Source organism: Apium graveolens, chromosome 1 (assembly GCF_009905375.1).
Source record: "Apium graveolens cultivar Ventura chromosome 1, ASM990537v1, whole genome shotgun sequence".
In the NCBI taxonomy this organism is placed as follows: Eukaryota; Viridiplantae; Streptophyta; class Magnoliopsida; order Apiales; family Apiaceae; genus Apium; species Apium graveolens.
In genome coordinates, this window is record NC_133647.1 from 73,202,463 (window position 1) to 73,217,381 (window position 14,919).

The 14,919-nt window shown below is 38.2% G+C and overlaps 1 non-coding gene across 1 annotated transcript; it reads right to left on the reverse strand.

The window, feature by feature from the left end:
* Positions 1-299: 299 nt before the first annotated feature.
* Positions 300-406, reverse strand: LOC141683122 (small nucleolar RNA R71). The gene has a single exon (XR_012560121.1). It is a non-coding gene; the product is annotated as a small nucleolar RNA R71 (small nucleolar RNA).
* Between the last annotated feature and the right edge of the window lie 14,513 nt (positions 407-14,919).

Below are 14,919 nucleotides of genomic sequence, written 5' to 3' on the forward strand. Positions count from 1 at the left end.
ATCGCGGCTAACACTTTTGAAATCAAGGATACTACGATTCAGATGGTGCATAATTCAGTCCAGTTTGGGGATTCTCCAACGGAAGATCCTAACATGTATATTAGAGATTTCATCGAGATATGCGACACTTTTAAATTCAACAATGTTTCTGAAGATACTGTTAAGCTAGGCTTTTCACATTCTATCTGAAGGATAAAGCTAAGTGTTGGTTGAATTCTCTACCACTAGGCTCTCTAACCAAATGGGAAGATCTTGCTCAAAAGTTTCTTACTAAATTCTTCCCTATGATGAAGACAGCTGCAATCAGGAATGCTCTTACTCAATTTGCGCAGCAATCGAGAGAGTCTTTATGTGAAGCTTGGGATCGTTGTAAGGAGATGTTTAGAAAGTATCCTCATCATGGGATGACTGACTGGATGATTATCAACTACTTTTATAATGGTTTTGGAGCACAGTCTAGACCCATGCTTGATGCAGCATCAGGTGGAGCCTTATGGGTTAAGAGCTACGATGAAGCCTATGATTTGATTGAACTGATGGCTGCTAATGAATACCAGAACCCTTCTCAGAGACTACCTCAAGGCAAGGTAGCAGGAATTCTAGAGGTAGATGCAGCTACTGCTATAGCTGCTCAGCTTAAGGCTTTGACGATGAAGGTGGATTCTTTAGCTAATTATGGAGTTAATCAGATCACTAGTATTTATGAGCTTTGTGCTGGTGCGGATGATACCGAACAGTGTGTTATTTTTATTAAATCAACTCAGTTCGTAAGCAACTTTCAGAGGTTGCAGCAACCAGTTTCAGCCACCTATCATCCCAACAACCGCAATCATCCTAACTTCGGCTGGAGCAACACTCAGAATGCGGTGTAGCAGCCTTATCAGCAGTATGCAGCAAAGCAATTCAACCCCCTAGTTTTTAGCACCGTAATATGCACCAAGAAAACAACTCCAACTGTAACAATCTAATGAAAAATCTAAATTGAAGGAGTTGAGGCTCATGTGCAAGAGCCAAGTGGTTTCTATTAAGACCTTGGAGAATCAAATTGGGCAGATTTTCAATGCCTTTTTGAATCGACAACGTGGTACACTCCCTAGTACACAGAAGTTCCAGGCAAGAAGGAAGCAAAAGAGCAGGTTAAGGCAATTATATTGAAGCCTAGGAAGGTTACGAGCCCTGAAAAAGCCCAAGTTGAAGAAGATGAAGTTATGGCTGAAGAAGATGTGCAGAAGGAAGCAGAAGTGGATACAAGGAAGAAAACTGTGGAACACACTCCTCCTGAGAGTAATACAGGGGAGAAACAGGTCTATCATCCACCTCCTTTTCCTAAGAGGCTGCAGAAGCAAAAGTTGGATAAGTAGTTTGCTAAGTTTTTGGAGGTGTTCAAGAAATTTCATATCAACATACCTTTTGTTGAAGCTCTTGAACAAATGCCTAGTTATGCGAAGTTTATGAAAGGTATTCTCTCTCGGAAAGTGAAGCTCGATAACTTAGAGATCGTTGCTCGTATGGAGGAATGCAGAGTTGTGCTATAACAGAAGTTGCCTCCGAAGCTTAAAGATCCTGGAAGCTTCACTATTCCTTGCACTATCGAAAACTTGTTATTCGACAAGTGTTTATGTAATTTGGGAGATAGCATCAATCTGATGCCTTTGTCTATCTTCAAGAAGTTTGATTTACCTGATCCAAAGCCTACTTATATGTCCTTGCAGTTGGCTGATCGCTCTATTACATATCCACGAGGCATTGTGGAGGATGTCTTGGTCAAGGTGGAAAAACTCATCTTTCCTGCTCACTTTGTAATTCTTGATTTCGAGGAGGATAGAAAGATTCCCATAATCTTGGGAAGACCATTCTTGGCTACTGGCCGAACCTTGATTGATGTGCAGAAGGGTCAACTCACTATGCGAGTATTGGATCAGGATGTGACTTTTAATATTTTCAATGTCATGAAATTCCCTAGTGATAATGAGGAGTGCTTAAAAGTGGAATTGGTCGATTCTGTGGTTACTTCAGAACTTGATCAAATGCTAAGGTCTGATGCCTTAGAGAAAGCCTTGTTGGGAAATTCAGATAGTGACGATGATGAAGATGATGATCAGTTGCAGTATTTGAATGCTTCTCCTTGGAAGTGAAGGCTGGATATGCCTTTTAAATCTCTTGGAATGTCAGAACTCAAAAATTCTGAGGGGCATCTCAAGCCATCTATTGAGGAAGCTCCTACACTCGAGCTTAAACCATTTCCTGAATATTTGAGGTATGCTTTTTTAGGAGATGCATCTACTTTTCCTGTTATTATTGCATCTGGCCTTTCAGGTAGTGATGAGAAAAAGATCTTTAGAATTCTGAGAGCGTTCAAATCGACAATTGGATGTACTATAACAGATATCAAGGAAATCAGCCCTTCTTATTGCATGCATAAAATTCTGCTAGAGGAAGGAAGTAAGCTAATTGTTGAGCAACAGAGAAGGCTAAATACGATAATGAAAGAGGTTGTGAAGAAGGAAATTCTTAAGTGTCTAAATGCAGGGATCATCTATCCTATTTCTGACAGTTCTTGGGTGAGTCTAGTTCAGTGTGTGTCGAAGAAAGGAGGCATCACAGTGGTTGCTAATGAGAAGAATGAGCTCATTCATACTCGAACAATCACGGGGTGGAGAGTTTGCATGGATTATAGGAAGCTGAACAAGGCCACGAGGAAGGATCACTTCCCTCTTCCTTTCATTCCCTCTTCCTTTCATTGATTAGATGCTTGACATGTTGGCTGGGCATGAATACTATTGTCTTCTGGATGGCTATTCAGGTTATAATCGGATGTGCATCGCTCCAAAAGATCAGCAAAAGACTACCTTCACCTGTCTGTTTGGTACTTTTGCCTTCAGAAGAGTTTCTTTTGGGTTGTGTGGTGCACCTGCTATATTTCAAAGATGCATGATGGCTATCTTCTCTAACATGATTGGTTAGAATATGGAGGTCTTTATGGATGATTTTTCTGTGTTCAGGGATTCTTTCGACGAGTGCTTGCAAAATCTGAAAGAGATGTGTCCTAAGTCCAATCATGTATGATGATTTAGGAATAACTTTTATGTAATTTGTTTTGATTTCAATTATATTAATAAAAGACTTGATTTGTTTTTATTACGGGCTTTATCTATTTAAGTGTTTAAATAAGATATACCATAGTTTAGAGTAAAGCTTTTTATGGATTATGATGAGATCATAATAATGAGACCTAAAAGATGATAACTCTGAACTTAAATAGTTCCCGGTCGTAGGATTGCTAACTGGTAATTAATAATCCGCAAAGATCGGTACATACTATGCTTGCTTCATTATGAAGGATGTATGTTCTCATAGACATTTGTGTGGTGACACTATAGCTAGTATGTAGGTGCTTATTATAGAATAAAGTTCACTGAACATGACTCGCACAGCTGAACAACTGATGGAGTTCACTCACGTGTCAGCAGTTGTTCACATAGTGATAGTTGTACAAGTGTCATTAGATTTGAGTTCATCATAGTCATCTTTTATACACTGAACTATACTTTGGTTTAGTTCTTAATCTTCAGGGACAATAATAAGGGCTCTTCTTGGTGTAGGAATTTGTACACGAAGATAGTGAATGATCAATAAAGGATCTGCTCTATCTAGTGAAAGAATAGAATGTCCTATGCCATTCCACTTATGCTAGTTCAGGAATCTCTGGCCAGAGTGAATGAAATTAGAAAGAAGTTTCTAATTTGCATTAAACATAACTAGACATAGTGAAGAGGAAAATATATGATTAAGTTAGATAGGCTTGACACGAGATCCATGCCTTGTATTTAATCGGGATATTGTAGGGTAGAAGAAATTTATTGTACGGTAACTATTCACTGAATAGGTTCTTAATATTCTAAGCAGTGAATTCATATTATCCGGATAGTCGCGATATATTGAGAAGTATCCCTCACGATGTAGAATAAATATGATTAATTTATTAATTATATTTAATGAATTAAAGAACTCATATAAATAATAATAAAATGGTTTTATTATTATTTATTTATACTACCGGCTTTAATAATGAACCTACGGGGTCACACCATAAAGAGAATGATTTATTGGTGTAGGAGTTAAATAAATAATAACTGGTCATTATTTATTTATGAAATAAATAATTGATTAGCAGTTTTTATAATTATTTAAATGTGATTTAATTTATTATAAAATAATTAAGATGCTTTCTTAATATTATTAATTAAGAATTTAATTTGTGAAATTAAATTGTTGAGAGAATTATTTTTGTAAAAAGTTTAGAAAAAGAATTAATGATTAAAAGAGTTTTAATAATTAATTAATGAGATTTATCAAAACATGGGGATAATAATAATAATTTTTTATGGAAAAAAAATTCAGCTGAAATTTTCTCTATAAATACCCTATTATAAACCCTATTTGCCTAACCCTAATTTTCAAGAAGAAAAGAAAAGGAGGCAACTCTAATTCTCTCAACCTCTTCCTCCCTCCATTGCTTCGATCTCTTTGTGGATACCGGTGGAGTGCTTCACACTTGAGGAGTAGCTGCTAAGGATCTCCGTTCATCATTCTTGGATCGCTTTTAAAGGTTAGTAATCAATCCCTCGATTTATTCACGATCTGTATGCGATTATATGGGTTTTATGCATTTTAATTATAATCCACGCTTCCGTGTATGCATAAATCCCAACAAAATCTTGGCGTAATTCTTAAAAGGTGTGTTGAGACCAATTTGGTTCTAAACTGGGAGAAATGTTACTTTATGGTGCAACATGGGCATCATTCTTGGGCACAAGGTTTCTAGTAAAGGTCTAGAGGTGGACAAAGCCAAGGTGGGGGTCATTGAAAACCTTCCTCCACCAATTTCTGTTAAGGGGATCCGCAGTTTTCTGGGTCATGCGGGTTTTTATCGGCACTTCATCAAGGACTTCTCTAAAATCTCTAAACCGTTGTGCAATTTATTGGAGAAAGATGTCACTTTCAAGTTTGATGATGAGTGTCTAGCTGCTTTTGAGAGCTTAAAGAAGAGTTTGATTATGAAACCTGTCATAACTGCACCTGATTGGAATGAGCTTTTTGAATCGATGTGCGATGTAAGTGACTATGCAGTTGGAGCAGTTCTTGGGCAAAGGAAGAATAATATATTTCATGTGGTCTAGTATGCTAGTAAGACCCTCAATGGTGCTCAACTGAACTATACTAGTACTGAGAAGGAACTCTTAGCCATTGTCTACGGTTTTGAGAAGTTTCATTCTTATTTGCTGGGGACGAAAGTGACAGTTTTCATGTTGTTATTCGTTATCTCGTCTCAAAGAAGGACTCGAAGCCTAGATTGATTCGGTGGGTTCTTTTACTTCATGAGTTTGAGTTGGAGATCAAGGATAGAAAAGGTACTGAGAATCAAGTTGCTGATCATCTCTCTCATTTAGAATATCCAAGTGCGACTTCACAGGATAAGACATTGATTAATGAGTCTTTTCCCGATGAGCAGTTGTTTGGGGTGCAAGAGGAAGAACCGTGGTTTGCAGACATTGTGAACTACCTTGTGAGCAACATTATGCCTCCAGACTTGTCTTCTACTCAAAGGAAGAAGTTTCTTCACGAGGTAAAGTGGTACATGTGGGATGAGCCATTTTTGTTTCGGAAAAGAGCTTACCAAATCATCAGGAGATGTATTCCGTACAGCGAGACGGAGGGTATCTTGTGAGACTGTCATTCGATTGTTTATGGAGGCCACTATGGTGGAGAAAAGATAGCAACTCGTATTTTTCAAGCAGGATTCTTCTGGCCTACATTGTTTAAGGATGTGCATCAGTTTGTTTTGAAGTGTGATCGCTGCCAACGTGTTGGTAATATGTCAAAGAGGGAAGATGCCTCTTAATGTGCTACTCGAGTTTGAGGTCTTCGATGTTTGCGGAATTGACTTCATGGGGCCATTTATCTCATCTTGCAATAATCAGTATATCTTGTTGGCGGTTGATTATGTCTCAAAATAGGTGGAAGTTAAAGCTTTGTTAACGAATAATGCGAATGTAGTGCTAAATTTTCTTCATAAGAAGATATTCACAAGATTTGGGACTCCAAGAGTCATAATCAGTGATGAGGGATCGCATTTCTGTAATCACAAGTTCACTGCTATGATGCAAAGATATAATGTGAATCATCACGTTGCTACAGCCTACCATCCTCAGACTAATGATCAAGCTGAGGTGTCTAATAGAGAGATCAAGCATATTCTAGAAAAAAGTTGTATGTCCATCGAGGAAAGATTGGTCTTTGAAGCTGGATGAAGCTATTTGGGCGTATCGGACAGCATACAAGACTCCTCTTGGCATGCCACCATTTCAATTGGTTTATGATAAGGGATATCATTTTCCTGTGGAGCTAGAGCACAAGACATATTGGGCTTTAAAAAAATTGAACCTTGATATGGATGCAGCTGGTAAGAAAAGGATGCTTCAACTGAATGAACTCGATGAGTTTCAACTTCAAGCGTATGAGAACAATAAAATATATAAGGAGAAAGTCAAGAGGTGGCATAATAGGGGTTTAGTGCTCAAATCATTTGTGTCGGGGCAACAAGTTCTTTTGTTCAACTCTCGCCTCCATCTTTTTCCTGGGAAATTGAAGTTGAGGTGGTCAGGGCCGTTTGTTATCAAAATTGTGTTTCCACATAGAGCGGTGGAGATTTTTGAGAATGATTCAGGCCAGTCATTCAAGGTAAATGGACAGCGTCTGAAGCACTACTACGGAAATATGGCAAACAGTAAGGTGGTTAGTGCCGTTTTATTATCCACTTGATCTTGGAATTCTACATTAAGCTGACGTAAACCAAGCGCTTCTTGAGAGGCAACCCAAGCTTGTTGTACATTAGTAGGAAGAAAAAAAGTTAAAAGGAAGAAAAAAGCATAAGAAAACACAAAACACTCTGAAAAGCATAAAAAATAGGGTGTTTTGACAGAATCACGACGCGCCCGCGCTGCCTGGCGGGGAGGCCGCGCTGAAAGTACAAGAGGCACGACGTGCCCGCGCTGGGAAGTGGGGCGGCCGTGCTGGTTTGACAGACATACGGCGCGCCCGCTGCCTGGTGGGGCGGCCGCGCTAAGGCCCTGGAAAAAAAGCAGAAAAATTAAAAATTCAACACAAAAAAAATACATCACACGAATTTCCCTCTTCCCACATCAGTTACAAACACTCATACCCGATTTTTAAGCCTTATTACACCCCATTATTCCCACTAATCCCATATTCATAACCCACTTCTATTCTAATTCATATTCTCAATCCCTATATATACATACACTTATACACAATCATCTCCTCCATACTTTTCAATTCTCAAACCTAAATCTCTCTTAAACACTTCTCTTTTCTCAACTTATTCAAATCCAATGGTACCCAAGAGAGCAAGAACTCAAGTTAGCAGCAGCACCACCGATTCTTCAAGTGTTGGAGGTGTGAGGCCTAGGTTTTCTACTCCGGAGGCTAACGCAGAGTATATGAAGCTGTTATCGAAGCCCATAGCGAAGGAGAAGGGTTTTCTACCATCGGGGAGGGATGGTAAGCTTTGGAGATGATTCTGGAGATGGTTTAGGTATCTTTTTATGAGGTACCTGCTGCTGTGCCCATGAGTGTTGTTCGTGAGTTCTATGCGAACGCGAAGGCGGATAAGAATGGGTACTCGGTGGTTCATGGTTTGACTGTGGACTATACTGTGGAGGCTATTCGTCGGGTGATTAACCAACCCGAGAGACAGCCGGCTCAGGAGGATTGGGTGACGAAGATTGGGGAAGATTTTAACTTGGACCGGATTATTGCGACGTTGTGTGTCCCAAACACTCACTAGAAATTCAAGAGGGGCTTGAACGAGTAAGCCACTTTCCCTGCCTCATTCATGAACGGGTTTGCTTGTGCATGGAATTCTTTTATTTGTGCGAACATCATGCCTTCTTTATATATGCATGATGTTACTGTGATCATGTAAAGTTGTTGTGGGGGATATTGCAGGGCGGTTATGTGGATCTTGGATCCTTTATTTATCAAGGTATTTTAAGGTTTCTGCGTGGGAGCACTACGGGTTCTATTCCCTATACATCGATTGTGACGAAGCTCTGTGTGGTAGTTGGAGTTTATTGGCCCGTACACGAGCAGTTTCAGCTACCTAGTGCCTCTATTGATAGTTCGACGATAGCAGTGATGCATGAGTGGTACGGTGGGAAGGTTGATGAGAAGGGGCTCGGTTACTCCTATGATCACTTTCCGGGTGGCCAGCCATCCGATCAGACATATGCTGGTAATTCTTCTCAGGCCCGCAGAACAGCATGGGGACATCAGATGGGGGAGGCCGGTTCTTCACAGCAGCAGCAGCAGGATGTAGAGGACAGTGCTGGTTTGGGCTCAGCGCAGTATAGGCGCTTAATGAGGCAGATGGATGCGATGCATGACATCCATAATAGGTTTGCACATGACCTTACCCAGGTGTTAAGGACAGCTTTCAGAGCCACATGAGTTGACATTTAGCGACCAGTTTTTGGTGAGGATTCTGTGTACCCGCCTCCTGACACGCCACCCGTAGAGGGTGATGACCATCCAGATTCCGAGTAGGTATGCCTGATTCCTTACTATTACCTTCACTGAGGACAGTGAAAATTTTAAGTTTGGGGGTAGTAGTTAAGGAATATGTTTATGTGTGTCCATTTAGTTGCATATTCATGCTAGTTTAGTTCATATAGTTGCATATTTGTCATGTAGTTTTTATTTATTTTGCATGTTAGTATGTTGCATATAGTTGCATGTGCGTTTTATCATGATCCCTTAAGTTTGCTTTCCGATTAATTTGTGATATTAACGCGAGTGTAGTGATGACGTATAGAGGGATGTTAAGTCTTAATGAATTGATTTGCATGCTAGAAACAATAAAAGATTTTACTAAGTCTTATAGGTTGCTTGCTTGTCGAGGGTTAATCACTTGTTTATGTCTAGAATGTATGATATTCTCTTAATGGTAAAATAACATGGATTTTTAAATTGGAGAAAACATTGGATTTTATTGCTAGTTGTTGTGGCTAGGTGTCAAATGGCTAGTAGCCGGCTCATTTTATATGAGTAGTCTAGGGTTGAGCGAGATGGAGCGAAACGCACTCGTTCAGAAATCATGTGAAAAAAAGAACCAAAAAAGACGAAAAAAAAGGAAGAGAAAAAAATATGTGTTGATGCATAATTGATCACGAGTGGGCTCTTTAATACTCAAGTTATTAAGTTCTTAGGAGACTTTATGCCTAGTGACCTAAGGCTTTTATAGTCTGGGATCCGCTAACCTAACGCTCGTTACATGGGTATTATTACATAAGACTTTTGTGGACTTCACTCATTGCACGATCAAATAAGCATATATGTGTTTGTTATGTTTTATAAATAAAAGCATGAATCCTTGTATAACTCCGATAAAATTGAAGTGTTGTCAGTCATTTTGAGTTTAGGATTTATGTTATTTATAACCTTGTGATTGTCTTGATGAGTAGTGAGTCATGGTTATTGATCTAGTTGCGAGAGTATATCTGTTAAGCAATTGCACATACGCACATTTCTGGCTTGTGAGTTGAATTGTGGGATTTGATTGATCTTTGTGCGAATAATTGCATTTATTGGGAAGTTGCTCATTTGTTGGTTTAGTTAATATGAGGGGATCTTTGCATTCATGTTAGTTACATTCATGCATTTTTATTTCTTGTTCTTTGAGTCTGTTTATGCTTGAGGACAAGCATCGATTCAAGTTTGGGGGTGTGTTAAGTTGTATTTATATCCACTTAGAATGATCAATAAAGGCTCGAATTGTTGTTTTGTACTCAAGTTGTTTGTGTATTTGATGTGTTTTTATAGTATTTTATATTTCAGGGCATAATCAGGAAGAAGGAATCGTTTTGCATCAAGGTTATGCTAGAAGAGTGTCGGGATGAAGCCTTATTTGATTGCACGAAGAAACCAGCAGTTGCAGGCATTTAAAGAAAAAAAAATACAGTTCTGGCAGAAGGTCAGCGCGGCCACGCCCTGCTTCAGGGCGGTCGCGCCAGTTAAGCAGGAGGTCAGGGCGGCCGCACCGCTTCACAGAGCGGCTGCGTCGTATCGGGATTTTCATAATCCTGATTTATTTAGAAGATTATTCTTTGGACTCCTAATCATCTCTTTAAAGATAATAAAAAGACATTTTTCATAACGAAGACTAAAAGAAGACGGCGAGAAGACCTAGGAGCACAAATACAACGAAAGAGAAGAAAATCTTATTTTTACTTGTGATTCTTTGATTGAGTTGTAAGCTTGGATGCTTGTTTTCTTGTTTGTTGAACCTTATACTCTCGTGATCGTACTCTTGGTTATTATTCAGTTTTATAAGATCTAGTTTATTATACCATGCTTTCATCTGTACCCACGGTGATGATGAGTTTGGTTATAAACTAATCGTTATCATGGGGTTCTAGCGGATTTACTTATGGATTTCAATAGTTAATTTGTTTTGATATCTTAGTGTGTGGTGATTGTATGATATCCTAGTATTGGTTGTGCTTATTCGTCTTATGAGTGTCGCGAACTTATAAGATAGCGTGTTAATCTCTATTGAAGTGAAGTGAATATAAGGGTTTAGAACTTGCCATGCTAGCACAGGTTCATGTATTTGTTATGCATGATTCGTAGGTAATTTTAACCATCTTACTTGCTTTATGTAATCACGATAGATAACTTGCACATTAAACCATTATATTGTCAAATTATATAGATATATAGGGTCTCAATATAATTGGTGTCTATTCAAATTCTATCACTTTTGTGGATGTTTGGTAGTAGGGTATTCGTACAATGAAAGTTGGCGTTTACTAGTTTCGTGTTATCTAATTAGTTGTCATCACCATTGCATGCTAAGGTTAAGAACAATGATTTTGAATGAAGTAGTAATGAAGTTAGAATCCCATGTTTGTCTCGTATAACTAATTCGACCCTCTTATTCTCTTAGTTAATATTATTTAGTATAATCTCTTTGTTAATCATAGTTATAAATAATCTCAACTTGTTATCATCTTAGCATTGAAAAATAACCATATCATTGTTGCATAAGTGCATAAATTGAAGTTAACCTAAACTAGTCTCTGTGGGAACGAACTAGAAAGAATTCTATATTACTTGCGAACGCGTATACTTGCGTGTAAATTTAGCGCGTGTTTTCGTCCTAACAAAGCTGCTTTTGTAGACTTTTCAAATCAGTGATTGATTTGTTTGTTGATTTATAATCTTGGATATTTAACTGGTCTATACTTTATACTTTGAGTTTTACCTCGAGATCTCCAGTTTGGTATATAGAGAACTCGACATCTCGATAGGTGTATTGACTTATCGAGATCTCTCATTACTCTATAGTTGTTTTGACTTATCGAAGTCTCTGAGTTCTCGAATGTGAAATTGACTTGTTGAGATCTCTGAGTTCTCGAGTATAATCTTGACTTATTGAGATCTCTGAGTCCTCGAATGAACTTGACTTATCGATATATCCTTTTCTTTGCATGTAGAATTAACTTATCGATATCTCTGAGTTCTCTAGTGATATTTTGACTTGTCGATATCTCAGAGTTCTCTATTAAAGAAATGGCTTGTCGATATCTCCAACCTTCATGTCTTCAATTTGACTTGTCGATATCTCTGAGACTTCTCTATAAGCTTTCCTTGACTTTTCGACAAGTCATTCTGGAGTTCTCGAATGACTTCTCTACAACACTTAATCTCTGTCTTGTAGATTTCTTGACTTATAATATTTTCCCAAAACAGATTTATTCAACTCTAAGCTTCTTCACACTTTCTCTGAGGCATGATCTTCATGATCTTCTTCCAGAGTTTTATTCTTAGGCTTGAGACTGTTTATAGAAAAATACCCCAGTCTAATCTAATTACACTTTTACAGAATTAAGTGTTGCAATATAAAATACAAACTTAGATTATCATTTAACTTACTTAGGGTTGTCAATTTGACTTAGTCTTTCTATAGCACATGCATGTCTTATACAACAATCTCCCCCAATTTGTGAGAAGATTGTTTATCACAAATTCATGCATGTTAACAAGACTAACCCCAAGCTACAATAAAAAACTAGAATATACATACAAGTTGACACAAACATAATTTTTATACATTAGGTGACTTCTTTGAGTTTATCAGATACATATATCAGACAAATGTCTCATCTCCTGTTTCTTCTCTAATAAGGTCCTTTAGGTGTACAAGAATTTCCAGTTCCTCTATGATTGGTATCCCTCTTAAATCTTCCACAAGTTTGAGTTTGTCATGTATTGAATAACTACTCAGTAAATCAATCCTAAATCTTGAAAATGTGCCAGCTTTGACATTCAGAAATTTTCCATCTTTGGTAACTCTACTCATCCCCTTTGCCTTGAGATCTTCAGATTTTTGAATGTATATTTCTATCTCCTCATCATACTTTCTCTTCCTCTCCTCACTTTCAGCCTTGTTCCTTGCTCTTCTTTCTTCCCTTTCTACCAACCATTCAGCCAAAACAGATCTCCATGCCTTAATTGTTGTATCCTTATCCTTCACTAAGCTTATCACTCTCTTGATTTATGTGGGAGAGAAGGTGTCCATTAATTTGCTGCCAAGAAATGTGAAGGACCCATCCTGATAGTAGATTTTTACTTCTCTTAGTGTTATAACCCAAATTCTGACCATTTCTTCAGCTAATTGTTGAAATTAGTCTTCATCTGAGATGCACCAATTTAGAGGTAGAGAAGTACTTTGATTATAGCAATTTCATATGGCCCTCTCAGTAACTTGTATTTTCTTAGGTTTTCTCCCAACAGACTTGTAGTGAATTTTGGTTGATGGCTTAACAGAAGGTAGGTTTGATATTTTATTGAGAAATGTTTGATTTGATGTGATTGTTATTTTCAGAAAGGTGTTAGTAGTTTTTTGTAAAAGTATTTAGGCTTTGAGGTTTGAGGTGGTTTAGTGTTTGAGTTTGTTGGCTTAGAGGATTGAGTTTAGTTAATTTGGATTTTTAGGGTTTGTTGTTGTGGTTATGAGCCATCTTGTCTTTTCTTGCTTCTCCTTTCTTCTCCTATTTTCTTGTCATCACCTTTCTTCTCTTCTTGCTTCTTGTCATTGCTACCAGTTGCCTTTGAAGATTGACTTGGATTTGAGACAGAAGGTTTTTGTTCATCATGCTTCTGCTCATCATCATCTTTGTCATCTTTTGAGTTGTTAAACTTTTAATTTGGCAACATGGTTTCAGGATTTACAAGATATCTTTCAAGAATTCTTATCATCTCAACATCCTCAGCCTTCTTGCTCTTTTTGTGCTTGAGATCATACTGAAGAGTCATGATCAATCTCATATTTGATCTTACACAGTTTCTTGGAACAACGAACTGTTTGCACTCCTTGGTTCTTGAACAGATGTAGGCCACCCCTTTATTTGGATACAGATAGGCTTCAGTAAAAGCTGCTAACTGTGCATTTTTTAGCTCTTTCAGTAGTTGGGTGTCCTCTGGAATAACTGGATTTACTCTCTCAATCATTACATCCAGTTCAGATGCTCTTAAAGTTTTAAGATTTGGAAGAGACACCTGTCAATTCCTCCATCATTGATGTTCACAATAATTCTTTTCTCCAAGTAATTGTCAATCTTCACAACAATTGCCCTCATGAAGTTGATGTTTTTGGCCAATGCTCTTTTGTAGGTAATGTAGTTATTTTGAAGAGACATCCTCAAGACTGTAAGAAGTTCACTGAATTCTTGATCTTGATTTGGTCCTTCTATAGCCTTGGTGAGTCTGTCCTTTACCACATCTTTTGATAACTGAGCTTGTGAAGAACTTTGGCCAATGGATGAGATGGGCTCCTTAGACTTAGAGTTACCAGCATCCTTAGATTGTTGAATCCTAGCTTCAATCTCCCCCTTAGTCTTGGAAACAGGCATGATGAGAGTAGTTGGTATTTATGGCCTCACAGACTCAGGAAGTGCATGCAATGGAATATTGAGCTTGCCCATGATGGCTCCCAATGCAACAGAATTATGCATTTGTAAGTGCTTATGAGAGTCCACCAATGTTTGAATGTCTTCATGTTGACTCTGCACTAGTGTAGTGAGAGCATGCACTTGAGCTGTGAGGTTATCATTGGAGGATTGCAGAGTTGAGACTTGATTCTGAAGAGCCTGAATTTGAAGATTTGTAGATGTTGAAGTAGGTGGTTGCGAGCTTGAGGCTACTGAAGATCCAAAAGTTTCTTCCATAGCTTGTTTGATACCCTCCATGAGCAGTACAGAGGGCTCATACCTGCTTCGGTGAAGCTAGTTCAACTTGAGCTTTACGTAATTTGAACTAGTGATTTGTTGTTGAACCACTTCATAGAGAGCAATGAAAGACTGTCTGAGATTTTTGACATCTTTTTTCATAGAAGTCAGATCAATCCTTCCATTTGGTCAGCAAAATGCTTAAAATTTGAGGTGATGTTAGCTTGAGAAGGTATGATCTCATCCATCTTCTCTTTCACCAGCTTCCTTACCATGTCTTCATGACCAGTCAGCTTTAGTTCTAGAGCTTTACCAAATAGATGAAAAGCCTTGAGTTGAGCTTTGTAAACTTCAGTGACTGCATCATAGAAATCTTGTGGAGTCAAGGCCTTGGAATTACTTCCCAGAATGGTGACATATTCATCCCTAAACCTAGCCAAGACCTGATCCATCTCCAAAACAAAATCCTTAGACAGCCATGCATCTACATTTCCATCTTGCTCTGAATCATTTACAATTTTCTCCTTTTGTTTATCAAATTCCTCATTATATGTTAACAGAATGGCTTGATAGTCCCGGTTGCTCATATCTGAAGTAAGTAGATACTGTG